The sequence below is a fragment of the Thalassophryne amazonica genome, chromosome 6 (genome assembly GCF_902500255.1).
Source record: "Thalassophryne amazonica chromosome 6, fThaAma1.1, whole genome shotgun sequence".
Lineage (NCBI taxonomy): Eukaryota > Metazoa > Chordata > Actinopteri > Batrachoidiformes > Batrachoididae > Thalassophryne > Thalassophryne amazonica.
The window spans coordinates 43,658,215-43,671,900 of NC_047108.1; the positions used below are offsets into that span (position 1 = coordinate 43,658,215).

General features: G+C 38.2%; 1 long non-coding RNA gene across 1 annotated transcript; it reads right to left on the bottom strand.

Annotated features, from left to right (window-relative positions):
* Positions 1-4,646: 4,646 nt before the first annotated feature.
* Positions 4,647-13,346, bottom strand: LOC117512132. Its single transcript, XR_004561219.1, has 2 exons — positions 13,259-13,346; positions 4,647-5,292 (listed from the first exon to the last, which is right to left on the bottom strand). It is a non-coding gene; the product is annotated as an uncharacterized LOC117512132 (long non-coding RNA).
* Between the last annotated feature and the right edge of the window lie 340 nt (positions 13,347-13,686).

The window sequence follows — 13,686 nt, forward strand, 5'->3', positions numbered from 1 at the left end:
GGCATCCGGCGTAAAACCTGTGCCAGATCAGCATGTAGCTCCACCTTGTATCTGCTGTGGTGACCCCGAGTGAAAACAAGGGAGCAGGAGAAGGGACTTAGCTGGTAGGCGCCATAGATCAGCCTCCAACTAGTATAAAGCCCCCATCACACATAGCAAGAATGTGTAGGAACCAGCCCGACACGGCAAAGATTGTCATAATTTGACGCAGCCGTGAGGAAAATAGGTGTGGTCAGCCGTGTCAGAATGCATCCAGATTACCTCGTCCACACCTGCACAATGGGGTCCAAAGCCCATGTAGACAACAGTTTAAATGATACAGACTGCCGTCAGATGGCCATAGAAGGTGCTGAAGACTGCCCGATGTCCAAACGTCTGGATGGCAAACACGGGACCGGAGTGGGAGGAAGCGCTGTGTTCCTCCCTTTGCACACTCCCTGTCGGTACTGGACACGGAAGTACAACCAACATATCGACAGGACTCACGCCATATGTGTCAAAGCCGGCATGGTGCGGTCACTGACTCAGTCATAAAATCATATCTGCACTAGTCCTCCCCTTCGCAGCGCTACTGACCTCGCGTGTGTGTGCGTGTGTGCATAGAGCAAAGCTGGACTGATGACATGATCACCGTGTGTGTGTGTTCACAATGGCTGAATGAGCAGTTATGTGTGCATGTGTGTGCGCGGTGCACGGTGGGCACACGTGCACGGTTGCAAGGTGCTGAACACTGCTGGCAGTGACTCATGCTGTCCCATGCATCAGACACAGCCTTTCCAGGGAACCTTAATTTTTTTTGTGTGTGTTCTGGCTCACTTCAGCAGCACAGTGCAACTCTGGACAGCGGGATGGTTGGATTATCACATGAGATTTATTTTTACGTGGTTGATTCCAGCACACAGCAGCTGGGTGAGAGGATTTTAACCACAGGCTGCAGTCCTGGCTCCACGTCCACATCTGCGTTGTGAAACACTCCTGAACTGCTACCCATTTCTCTTTGCAGCACCTCGCAAGCTCCATCAGGTTGGATGGGGAGCGTTGTTGTACATTTTCACATCTCTCCAGAGATGTTCAATCAGATTCAGTTCTGGGCTGTGGCTGGGCTACTCAAGGGCATTCACAGAGTTGTCCTGAAGCCACTCCTTTGATATCTTGCCAGTGTGCTGAGGGTCATTGTCCTGCTGAAAGATGAACCATCACCCCAGTATGAGGTCAAGAGCAATCTGTAGCATGTTTTCATCCAGGACGTCTCTGTATATTACTGCATTCATCTTTCCCTCAATCCTTACTAATCTCCCAGTTCCTACCACTGAAAAACATCCCCACAGCATGATGCTGCCATCACCATGCTTCACTGTAGGGGTGGTATTGGCTAGATAATGAGCAGTACCTGGGTTCCTCCAAAAATGATCATTCACACCAAAGAGTTCAATCATGAGGTCATCAGACCAGAGAATTTTGTTTCTCGTGGTCTGAGAGTCCTTCAGGTGCCTTTTGGCAAACTCCAGGTGGGCTGCCATGTGCCTTTTACTAAGGAGTGGCTTCCATCTGGCCACTCTGCCATACAGGCCTGATTGGTGGATTGCTGCAGAGGTGATTGTTCTTCTGGAATGTTCTCCTCTCGTCAGAGAGGAATGTTGGAGCTCTGACAGAGTGACCATCAGGTTCTTGATCACCACCCTGTCTAAGGCCCTTTTCTCCTGATCACTCAACTTCTTCCATTCACGGATGATGGAGACCACTGTGCTCACTGGGACCATCAAAGCACCAGAAATGTTTCTGTACCCGTCTTAAGATTTGTGCCTCAAGGCAATACTGTCTCAGAGGTCTACAGATAATTCCTTTGACTTCATGCTTGGTTTGTGCTTTGATATGTACTGTGGGACCTTATACACTGTACATTTTGCAGAGTAAAATACACTCTGCCAGGATAACATTTGGTCCCAGTCCAAATAGAGTTAAATATACTCTATCACAGTACTAAATCATTTCTGTCACAGTGTAAAATCAACTATCAACTATCATGCTGTGAATGACGCATATTGGAGTTAAAAAACATAATTTGACAAGACAGTATGCTGATTTCACTCTAGAATCTATTTAGACTGTGACCAAATGTTATCCTGGCAGAGTATATTTTACTCTGCAAAATTTACTATGTTTGTAGACAGGTGTGTGCCTTTCCAAATCATGTCCAAATCAACTGAATTTAGCCCTGGTGGGCTCCAATTAAGCTGTAGAAACATTTCAAGGATGATCAGTAGAAACAGGATGGACCCGAGCTCAATATATATATATATATATATATATATATATATATATATATATATATATATATATATATATATATATATATATATATATATATATATATATATATATATATATATATATCTTCTCACCCAGAAGAAAAAAGAGCGCCAACAACTACCCATAACTGTGTTCTTCACTCAGAAAAAGACACCTGCAGCGAGGTGTCACTCAGTGGAAAAAGACGCTACAGCGGAGCTGCGCCAAGACGAAGAGGCATGGTCAGAGGAACTGTGAAATACTGGTGAGTCACTATTAATAATTTCTTATGTGTCCAACCTCGTAGGTTGATCGTTAAAATTAAATTCGTTAGTTTTAAAAGCCATCATAAAGCCAAAACCTCCTTCCATCAGTGGGAGCATTGAAGATGCAACGTGGCTGGGTCTTCCAGCATGACAACGATCCCAAACACATCGCTCAGACAATGAAGGAAAAGCATTTTAAGGTCCTGGAGTGGCTAAACCAGTCTCCAGACCTAAACCCCATAGAAAATTTGTGGAGGGAGTTGAAAGTCCATGTTGCCCAGCAACAGCCCCAAAACATCACTAGAGGAGATCTGCATGGAGGAATGGGCCAAAATACCAGTTGCAGTGTGTGCAAACCTGGTGAAGACTTACATGAAATGTTTGACCTCTGTCATTACCAACAAAGATTATGTTAATGACCAAATACTTATTTTCCACCATAATTTACAAATAAATTCTTTAAAAATCCTACAATGTGATTTTCTGGAATTTATTTTTCTCATTTTGTCTCTCACAGTTGATGTGTACCTATGTTGAAAATTACAGACCTCTCTCATCTTTCTGAGTAGGAGAACTTGCACAATCTTTTTTTGGTGAAACATTTTTACACTTAAAAATACTGAGGAAATGGAGTGGGCTGTGGCCTCAACTTTATCTAAAGTCTGGGTGTTTTAGTGAAGCTTAGAGCTAGTGGCTGGCAATCACCTTAGTATTTCTTCTTCTCTAGTTTTTCTTGTTGCTTAATACTGACAAGTTATACTGTATTTGTTGTGTTTCTAATACCTGATTCTGTTGATTTTTGTTTGTTTGTTTGAGGTGTGGTTCCATCCAGAGATGGGTGTGGTGTCTGTTTCTGCAACCTTCCTGTCCTGTGCACCGGCAACATTTCCTATATATTCCTTTTGTGAATTGTTTTGTAAATTGTGTCGGTATCATGGTCCAAGCTGAGGGTCACCCCTCTAATTCTGGTCTGTTTGAGGTTTCTTCCTCAAATCATCACAGGGAGTTTCTCCTTACCACTGTCACCTGTGTGTTTGCTCTGGAGGTTGGTAAGGTTAGACCTTACTTGTGTGAAGCACCTTGAGGCAACTTTGTTGTGATTTGGTGCTATATAAATGAAAATAAATTGAAATTGAGTAAATTAAAAAGCTGTGAAATCATTTAAATTTACATGATGATCTTGGCAAATCTAAGTAAAAATATTAAGTATATTAGTCCTTTCCAAATATTTGGAGTATATTTTTAAAAAAATATAATTTGTTAAGAAAATGCCAATTTATTGAAATAAATTTGCATTTTATTAACAAATTATTTTTGTTAAGAAATATAATTAAAATAAATGTAAAGTTAAGATAAAATGAACTGTTTACTGCATTTCATTGGAATATCCAACTCAAACAATCAAATGAATGTGTTTCAGAGATTTTATTAAGTCAGTATAGCTGTTTCTTACTGTGATATATACAAAGCCACTGAATTACTTTTTAGAGTGTGGGTCCACAACTGGCAGCCATTCAAAAATGAAAACTCTAAATCATCCCACACCTGTGATATTGAAATGAATTCACACAACCTGTTCCTCATGATGTAGAAGGAATACAGGAATCTTTGGTGAGCAAAGATACTGACTTCTACAGAGAAATGATTTGTGTGGTCAACATTCACAGAATGTGGGGTCTCATACGCAGGCTACATAATCACCCCCCCCCCCCACACACACACACACATACCAGCCGATGCTGCACTTTATTTACATTGTCTCTTGTGCAGATGGATTCCTCTGCAACAATAAAAACTGAATCACAATGAAGAGAACAATGTACAACTTATCCACCGGCTTTGTCATGTAATATGATAATTAAGCATGCTGCTGTTAAAAATCACTGTTATGTTTTTGTATTTTCAGGCCTGCTAAGAAGCACAATAAGCCAATTTAGTCATTCAGACATGCGGGCTCAATGAAACATATGAGAGTAACATTTTACTTGCAAACTGTAATTAAATAAATGCTAGTCAGAAGAAAACCATGGCAGAAATCATGTATGTCTACGTCAGGCCTCAGTGTAGTGCCACTGAAAAGATGTCTTTTTTGTTTCTCTGTCCTTTCTAAAGCTGTTTATCACCCATCCCTGCTAATGTAAACCTGCCGTCTGTTTTAAACAAAACATATAAAAACACAAGTACAGCCATTTCCCACCACTCCAGACTCTAAAAGAAGGCAGTGACGAAATTCCCTCCAGATGTGAACAAATTGTCCCTTTTTAATAATCACTATTGTGTTCACCGATGCTGATGTGCAGTCTCTTTATGGGGACGATGAGAGCTTTAAATCTTGCAAAAATTCCTGTATTTCTTTGCAGTCCTCTGCATGACCACTAAGCTGGTGATGTTAGTAGAACTGTGAAGTGGAGGACATAAAAAGGTTAAAATAAGATGGAGTCTGTTGTTGAACAGATACAGATGTTTCCGATGTTTCTGATGTTACGAAGACTTTATTTATGGGAGACCATCATGTTCTTTTGTCCTACAACCAAGCCTTCTGGAAGGCCAGCTTTCTCAGCGCTTACAGTACAGCCAGTCAGATGTGCAGGATGAAGCTGGTTTGGAAGCTGGGTAGTTTGTGCATGTCAAAGGTTATCAGAGCCTGGAAGAGCGGGTGCTGCAGCACTATCATAAGATTAAAAATCTCTCCAACTCCATTAACAATTCACCATGGAGGGCTTTGACACCGACCACACTGTAATCAAAGTAAGCAAATAATGCTTTAATCAGAGAAGTCTCATCCAGCTTCACCCTTCTTTTTACGTCCATATAATCTTTTGTCAATTTGTGTGTGTGTGTGTGTGTGTGTATACAGTGCATCCAGAAAGTATTCACAGCACTACATTTTTTCCACATTTTTATCTTATAGCCTTATTCCAAAATGGATGAAATTATGAAATTAATTTTTCCCACAAAATTCTACACACAATATCCCATAATGACAATGTAAAAAAAGTTTTTTTTGAAATATTTGCATATACAGTGGTCCCTCGTTTATCGCGGGAGTTACATTCTAAAAATAGCCCGCAATAGGCGAAATCCGCGTCGATAGTCAGCGTTATTTTTTTTACAATTATTATAGACATTTTAAGGCTGTAAAACCCCTCACTACACACTTTATACACTTTTCTCAAACAGGCATTAACATTTTCTCACTTTTCTCTCGTGTGTAAACACTCTCAAAGTTCAAACCTTAGTAGAAAAATAAGACCAACCTGTTTTCAGGCCCAAACATTTGTTTGAGAAATAAAAATAGAACGTTTTCCTATAAATAATTATGATGGCTTTTAAAACTAAGAAATTTAATTTTAACGATCAACCTATGAGGTTGGACACATAAGAAATTATTAATAGTGACTCACCAGTATTTCACAGTTCCTCTGACCGTGCCTCTTCGTCCTGGCGCAGCTCCGCTGTAGCATCTTTTTCCACTGAGTGACACCTCGCTGCAGGTGTCTTTTTCTGAATGAAGAACACAGTTATGGGTAGTTGTTGGCGCTCTTTTTTCTTCTGGGCGAGAAGATATATATATATATATATATATATATATATATATATATATATATATATATATATATATATATATAAATTGAGCTCGGGTCCATCCTGTTTCTACTGATTGTCCTTGAACAGAAAAGAACTGTGACAGAAATGATTTAGTACTGTGATAGAGTATATTTAACTCTATTTGGACTGGGACCAAATGTTATCCTGGCAGAGTGTATTTTACTCTGCAAAATGTACAGTGTATAAGGTCCCACAGTACATATCAAAGCATAAACCAAGCATGAAGTCAAAGGAATTATCTGGAGACCTCTGAGACAGGATTGCCTTGAGGCACAAATCTTAAGACGGGTACAGAAACATTTCTGGTGCTTTGATGGTCTCAGTGAGCACAGTGGTCTCCATCATCCCTGAATGGAAGAAGTTCAGATCGACCAGGACTCTTCCTAGAGCTGGCCGCCCGTCTAAACTGAGTGACCAGGAGAAAAGGGCCTTAGACAGGGTGGTGATCAAGAACCTGATGGTCACTCTGTCAGAGCTCCAACATTCCTCTGTGGAGAGAGGAGAACATTCCAGAAGAACAATCACCTCTGCAGCAATCCACCAATCAGGCCTGTATGGTAGAGTGGCCAGATGGAAGCCACTCCTTAGTAAAAGGCACATGGCAGCCCACCTGGAGTTTGCCAAAAGGCACCTGAAGGACTCTCAGACCACGAGAAACAAAATTCTCTGGTCTGATGACCTCATGATTGAACTCTTTGGTGTGAATGATCATTTTTGGAGGAACCCAGGTACTGCTCATTATCTAGCCAATACCACCCCTACAGTGAAGCATGGTGATGGCAGTATCATGCTGTGGGGATGTTTTTCAGTGGTAGGAAATGGGAGATTAGTAAGGATTGAGGGAAAGATGAATGCAGTAATATACAGAGACGTCCTGGATGAAAAACTGCTACAGATTGCGCTTGACCTCATACTGGGGTGATGGTTCATCTTTCAGCAGGACAATGACCCTCAGCACACTGGCAAGATATCAAAGGAGTGGCTTCAGGACAACTCTGTGAATGCCCTTGAGTAGCCCAGCCACAGCCCAGAACTGAATCTGATTGAACATCTCTGGAGAGATGTGAAAATGTACAACAACGCTCCCCATCCAACCTGATGGAGCTCGCGAGGTGCTGCAAAGAGAAATGGGTAACAGTGCCCAAAGATAGGTCATAGAAGGTGGTCTTCTATGATGCCACAAGGTGCACCTTGTGGCATCATAGAAGACTTGAGGCTGTAAATGCTCCCAAAGGTGCAGCAACAAAGTATTGAGCAAAGGGTGTGAATAGTTATGTACATGTGATTTCTTAGTTACTTTTAATAAATTTGCAAAAAATTCCAAAAAGCTTTTTTCATGTTGTCATTATGGGGTGTTGTGAGTAGAATTTTGAGAGGAAAAAAATGAATTAACTCCATCAGACTGAATACACAACGATCAGTTTTTCAGTTATTCAGAGCTATGTCAACATCTTGTGCAAGTGTCTTCAGTTATTTTGCATAAACATGTTGTACTCACTGTTCTCACTGTAAAAAAAAAAAAATAAAAATAAGCAATGTTTACTCTTTACTGTTTCGGCACTCTGGCAAAACAGTTTTCTTTTGGGTTTAATAAAGTTCTTCTTAGGCTTATTCTTATTTAAGAATAAGGCTGTAACATAACACTCACATACTCATCTTCAACCGCTTAGTCCAATTTTAAGGGTTGCGGGGGGGCTGGAGCTTATCCCAGCAGTCCTAGAGCGCAAGGCGGGGTACACCCAGGACAGGACACCAGTCTGTCGCAGGGCCACAAACAGACAAACAAACACAGACACACCCACACGCACACCTACGGACAATTTAAAGATACCAATCCACCTAACCCGCATATTTTTGGATGTGGGGGGAAACCAGAGCACCCGGAGGAAACCCACGCAAACATGGGAAGAACATGCAAACTCCACACAGAAAGGCCACAGGTGGGAATTGAACCCATGACCTTCTCGCTGTGAGGCAACAGTGCTAACCACTAATCCACCGTGCTGCCCCACTGTAACATAACAAAATGTGGAAAAAGCGAAGCACCGTGAATACTTTCTGGATGTATTTGCATTTTCAAGTATTTTTTGATGACCATCTGCAGGTGAAAATAATTTAAACAAATCAGACTACATTAAATCAGACTACATTACGAAGTGGAAGTTTCCTCAGTGGAACTAATGGTTTAAAACACTTAAAATACTGTATTCGCCTGTTGAAGCGCCCAGGGCTGATTTTATCACAAATAATTCACTTATTTGTGTCCATTTTTGTCCTTTTCTCATTCATTAAATGTGATCCTTGTAATTTAATTTAATTTCTGGTCGGTGCTTAACCGACTTTCTTCAAAGAAAGGGGTGGGCTGATGCTCCAATGAGCAAATACGTATATTTTGAAGTGGTCCACACTAAAAGTTTAAAATATAGATGTGTGCACTGGAGCTGCACCATGGCTCAGTGGTTAGCACTGCTGCCTCACAGTAAGAAGGTCCCAAGTTCATTTCCGAACTGGTCTGTTCTGTGTGGAGTTTGCATGTCCTCCCTGTGTTCGTGTGGTTTCCCTCCAGGTGTTCCGACTTCCTCTCACTTCCAAAGACATGCAGGTTAAGTGAATTGTTGACTCTAATTTCACTGTAGATGTGAGTGAGAGAGTGAATGTGTTTGTTTACCAATATGTATTGGCTTTGCGATAGACTGGTGACCTGTCCAGGTGCCCGCCTCTCGACTATTGATCGCTGGGATAGGCTCTAGACCCCATGACCCTTGATTGGAACAAGTGACTCTCAAAAATGAATGAATGGATGAATTAAAGGAATGCACAAACATTTGTACATATCCCACATATCTGTTGTGATCATGTGTCTGAAAAAAATGGGCAGTTCTTGGGCCCAAAGAATGCAGTAATTCATATAATAATTATTGTTATTCTAACCTCAATACCTTTTCTAAATGTTAACTATGAAACATATGTGGAAATTCATAGTACAGTAATATGCATGAAATATCATGCTTAACTTTTTGTATTGTATTGTAATGCTAACTCTTCTCTAAAGTAGATTTCATCTTGTTTTACCGGTAAGTCCAAATATCTGTCAAAGACTAACTCTCTTTCTGGGATTTCATAATATGTAGGTTTTTTTTCTTTTTATTATTATTATTAGTAGTAGTATTTTACATTTACTGAGGCAGACATAAGTGGTGTAAGCTGCAATCAAACAACAAAAAGAAAATTGTTTGGGCTATATATTGTGCAGAAGTACATCGATTTAGCAATGTTGCAGATGTCACACTGTGTTCTGAAATAAGGAATGTACTTGGTTAGTCCCTGAGTACTCCTGTATGTACAAGTCTGGTTGAAAAAGATATTAAACAATGTACTCAAGTCAAAACCCCATTCAGGAAAAGTGATCTCAATGAATGTTGGATCTGCAAACTGCTTTCAAAGTTCTACTTCAAAAATTTAATATAGCTACAATAAAATTTTAATTTAACCTTTATTTAACCTGGTTAGTCCCATTAAGATCAAGGTCTCTTTTGCAAAGGAGACCTGGACAATTCTAAAGTTTCCAATTCACCTAACCTGCATGTCTTCAAATGTGGGAGGAAACCAGAGCACCCAGAAGAAACCTATGCAAACACAGGAAGAACATGCAAACTCCACACAGAAACATATGTAAAACTAACTTCAAATATTTAAGTTCTAATAACTCATTAAGCGCGATTCCTGATCCAACATTGACTGAGATCACTTTTTCAACATACAGTACATGCTTGGTGCACTTGGTTTCAGTTTATGTATGTATATATATATATATATATATATATATATATATATATATAGATAGATAGATAGATAGATAGATAGATAGATAGATAGATAGATAGATAGATAGATAGATAGATAGATAGATAGATAGATAGATACTATCTACTATCTGACTGTCCTGTACAACCCAGTTTGCCTTCCTGTCTGAATACATTCATTTTATGTTTGTAAAATTGCAATGTAAAAACAGTGAAATACACCACTACCTCAATTCTGATTCATTGATATTTACATTTAGTGTTACCTACTTTTTGTGTGCAATTTTTGTTATAAATTTGATTGCAAAACAAAGTCTGCATGAAGGACTTCAAAAGTATTTCCACTTAGTTTGGGGAGTCCACCTCTTATAGTTCTGCTGGACAAACTTTAGCCCATTAACTGTTATATTTATAAGACATCAGCATTACAAAAACAAGTAGTGGGCATTTGTTTTGATTAAAATGATTGGCATTTGGCTTATGTCTAAAACAGGTTAACCCGAGTAGCGCCGGGTACCCCAGCTAGTATACAGTATATATATATAGAGAGAGAGAGAGAGAGAGAGAGAGAGAGAGAGAGAGAGAGAGAGAGAGAGAGAGAGAGAGAGAGAGAGAGAGAGAGAGAGAGATACAGCCCAGTCTCACATTTTTTTTCGTGCTTCCGTGACGAAATGAGTCAAATTTTCGTGCCAGAGCTTTTTTTTAACTCACTATTCGTAACCGTACTCCCACCCCCAACCCTAACCTTAACCATAACCATAACCTAATCTTACTCCTTCCCCCCACCCTAACCATAACCACCCACCACCCTGACACCCACGCTTTACTTTTAATTTCGTGCAGCCATCACGGAATGAATGAGAATTAATTTGTGCTGCTGTGATGAAAATCTGACAAAAAGTGCCTCATTTTCGTCACAGCAGCACAAATTATTTCTCATTCATTCCGTGATGGCTGCACGAAATTAAAAGTAAAGCGTGGGTAGCGTGTAGCGTGTCAGGGTGGTGGGTGGTTATGGTTAGGGTGGGGGGAAGGAGTAAGATTAGGTTATGGTTATGGTTAAGGTTAGGGTTGGGGGTGGTAGTACGGTTACGAATAGTGAGTTAAAAAAAGCTCTGGCACAAAAATTTGACTCATTTCGTCACGGGAGCACGAAAAAAAATGCGAGACTGGGTTGTATCTCTCTCTCTCTCTATATATATATATATACTGTATACTAGCTGGGGTACCCGGCACTACCCGGGATAACCTGTTTTAGACATAAGCCAAATGCCAATCTATCAACCAATATATAAACAGACATACAGTACTAAATTAAACTTTATTGTACTTTGAGTTGGTGCTATATAGATTTACTGAATGCAGATCCTGTCCCAAACTGAACTGAGCTCATCTAATGAGTGTTTGTTTTGTTTTGTTTTTAAGTAGGAAAGGGGGTGCAAAAATTTATCTCAGAGGCCAATAATGTGACTGATTGAGAACAGTGATTTAAGAATACTTAGAACATCAAAGTAAAATACAAATCTGATCTTAATGTTAATGTGTGAACATTGTGCACAACAAAACAAATAGCTACAAAACAGAATATGATTAGAAGAATAATATTAACTTTTTTCTGATACAATTCAACGGTTAATCACTTCAGATAAAGGATTAAAAACAATAATATACAGTGAGTATTTGTATATGTGTAACAAATCCTATTGCAATGAGATTTGTTTGATTTTTAAGGATTCTTTGTTAATTCAACACAAAATGAGACTGTATTGTGGGTGTTTTTTTGTGAAAACCGAAGAAAGTAGTTGTTTCAAATTCTTGCAGTAAATCAATAAAACCTCTACAGAATTCCACTGAACACAAAATATGAAATGAAGAGTTGGATATGCTGTTATTTAAATGTGAAATTCAAGTTGTTCTTCTGGATTAATAGCAACGCCTTCAATCAGAAACATATATCATTCAGCATGCCAAAGGACAGTTTCATCTCACAATCACATTATATCCAATAATAAGCAACTAAATTAGACTTATATGAAACATAAGCCATGTTTTGTTTTTATGTCATCAAAATAAATTTCAATGATGTTTAAACTGTATGCTAATACTCTGTATTATTTGTAATGTTCAAATTTAAGAACATGTATTAAAAGTCATATTGTTTACATCCATATTTTAAAATCAGCTTTAAAAGGTCATTTTACTTTCCAGGCCTTTGTTAGTATAAAACAAATGGCCTTTTTACATTCTCTAAATGCAAGATAAATACTGCTGTTTTTATACCAATGTAAGATTGATTAGAAGTGCTTTTCTTGATGTTATCGACTTGATGATGTCATATTCAATCAAGAGAGGAATTTAAACAAATTTAGTTACTGGATTAAAAGATTAATAATTACCACTAATATACAGTATGTGTATTAAAACTGAATCATTATTTTAAAAAACTGCAGTTGTTTTCCTGGTTTGGCAGGCAAATGTAATTACATCTTATTTTATGTGATTATAATTGAGTTTGTTTATTATTATTAGTAGTAGTAGTAGAAGAAGTAGTAGTAGTAGCAGTATTATACTGAAATAATTGTAAGCTTTTAAATTTGGCCTATTAAATAACATGATCTCACCCAAATTACATATTATGAAAGAAATTATTTAGTTAATTGTTTTGTCGAAGAATAATCAACACACATTTTGATAATTAAATAATCATTTAAGTATATTTATAAATTAAAATCGGTGGCACATAACTTTAAGTTAACCATATTTTTAATACTGTTGATCATTTAAAACAAATGATTTTGAGCTAAATTCTAAGATGAAATGATAAGAGCTTTCTTCCATCAATAAAAAAATATTAATAGAATAATTGTTAATGTATAATTTAATTTGTAATGGAAATAAACGTTGGTTGCAGCAATAAATATACTATTGTCGGGTAAATTTAGTGTCCAAACTTGATTACAAAAAATCGCATGTTGCATTTTTAATATCCAATATTTTTCTAAAAAACGTTTAAAATGAATTTAGCGGTTAGCTTTACGTGGTTTTCATTGTTATGTTTATTTTCTCTCGGGTTGATTTCAGAAACAAGCATTAGCTGGCAGGCAAAATTATTATTGAAGACGATCAAAATCTGAAGATTTGAAGTTATAAAGTTTGTTGAGCTAAGATCTTGTGTCGTTATGACGGAATGCGCGACCTGCCAAACGTGACAGATTTAAATTCGGTGTTCGTCGCCACACTGATGAATATGTTCAGATTCCGACATCTATAAAGTCTCTCCGCAGCACCTACTTTGTGTTTTAGAAATTAACGATTTCTCCCTGAAGAGCGGGCATTTTGTGCTCAGATCCTCCACCGAACGAACATGCCAAAAAAAAAAAAAAAAAAAAAAAAAAAAAAAATTCTCTGAGGCTTTCACTGACAGTCGGAAATATTATATTTACGAGCAAATGATTCCAAAATTCAATGAACTGGAAGTACAAGTTTCCATTCCACTGTGTAACCTTTAATTGGTCATACAGAATTTACAAGAGAAAATATTTCGCAACATTTACTTTTGCACATTAAGTACTAAAATCTTGCTTTGTAATGGTTATAATCCTGTCTTCACAATTTGCAAAAACAAATAATAACCAACAAATAATTTGATCGTACAGTTGTAGAGCATGTTTTCCCTAATTAGTCGCGCTTAAACTGGTAATTATTATTCAATAACGCAT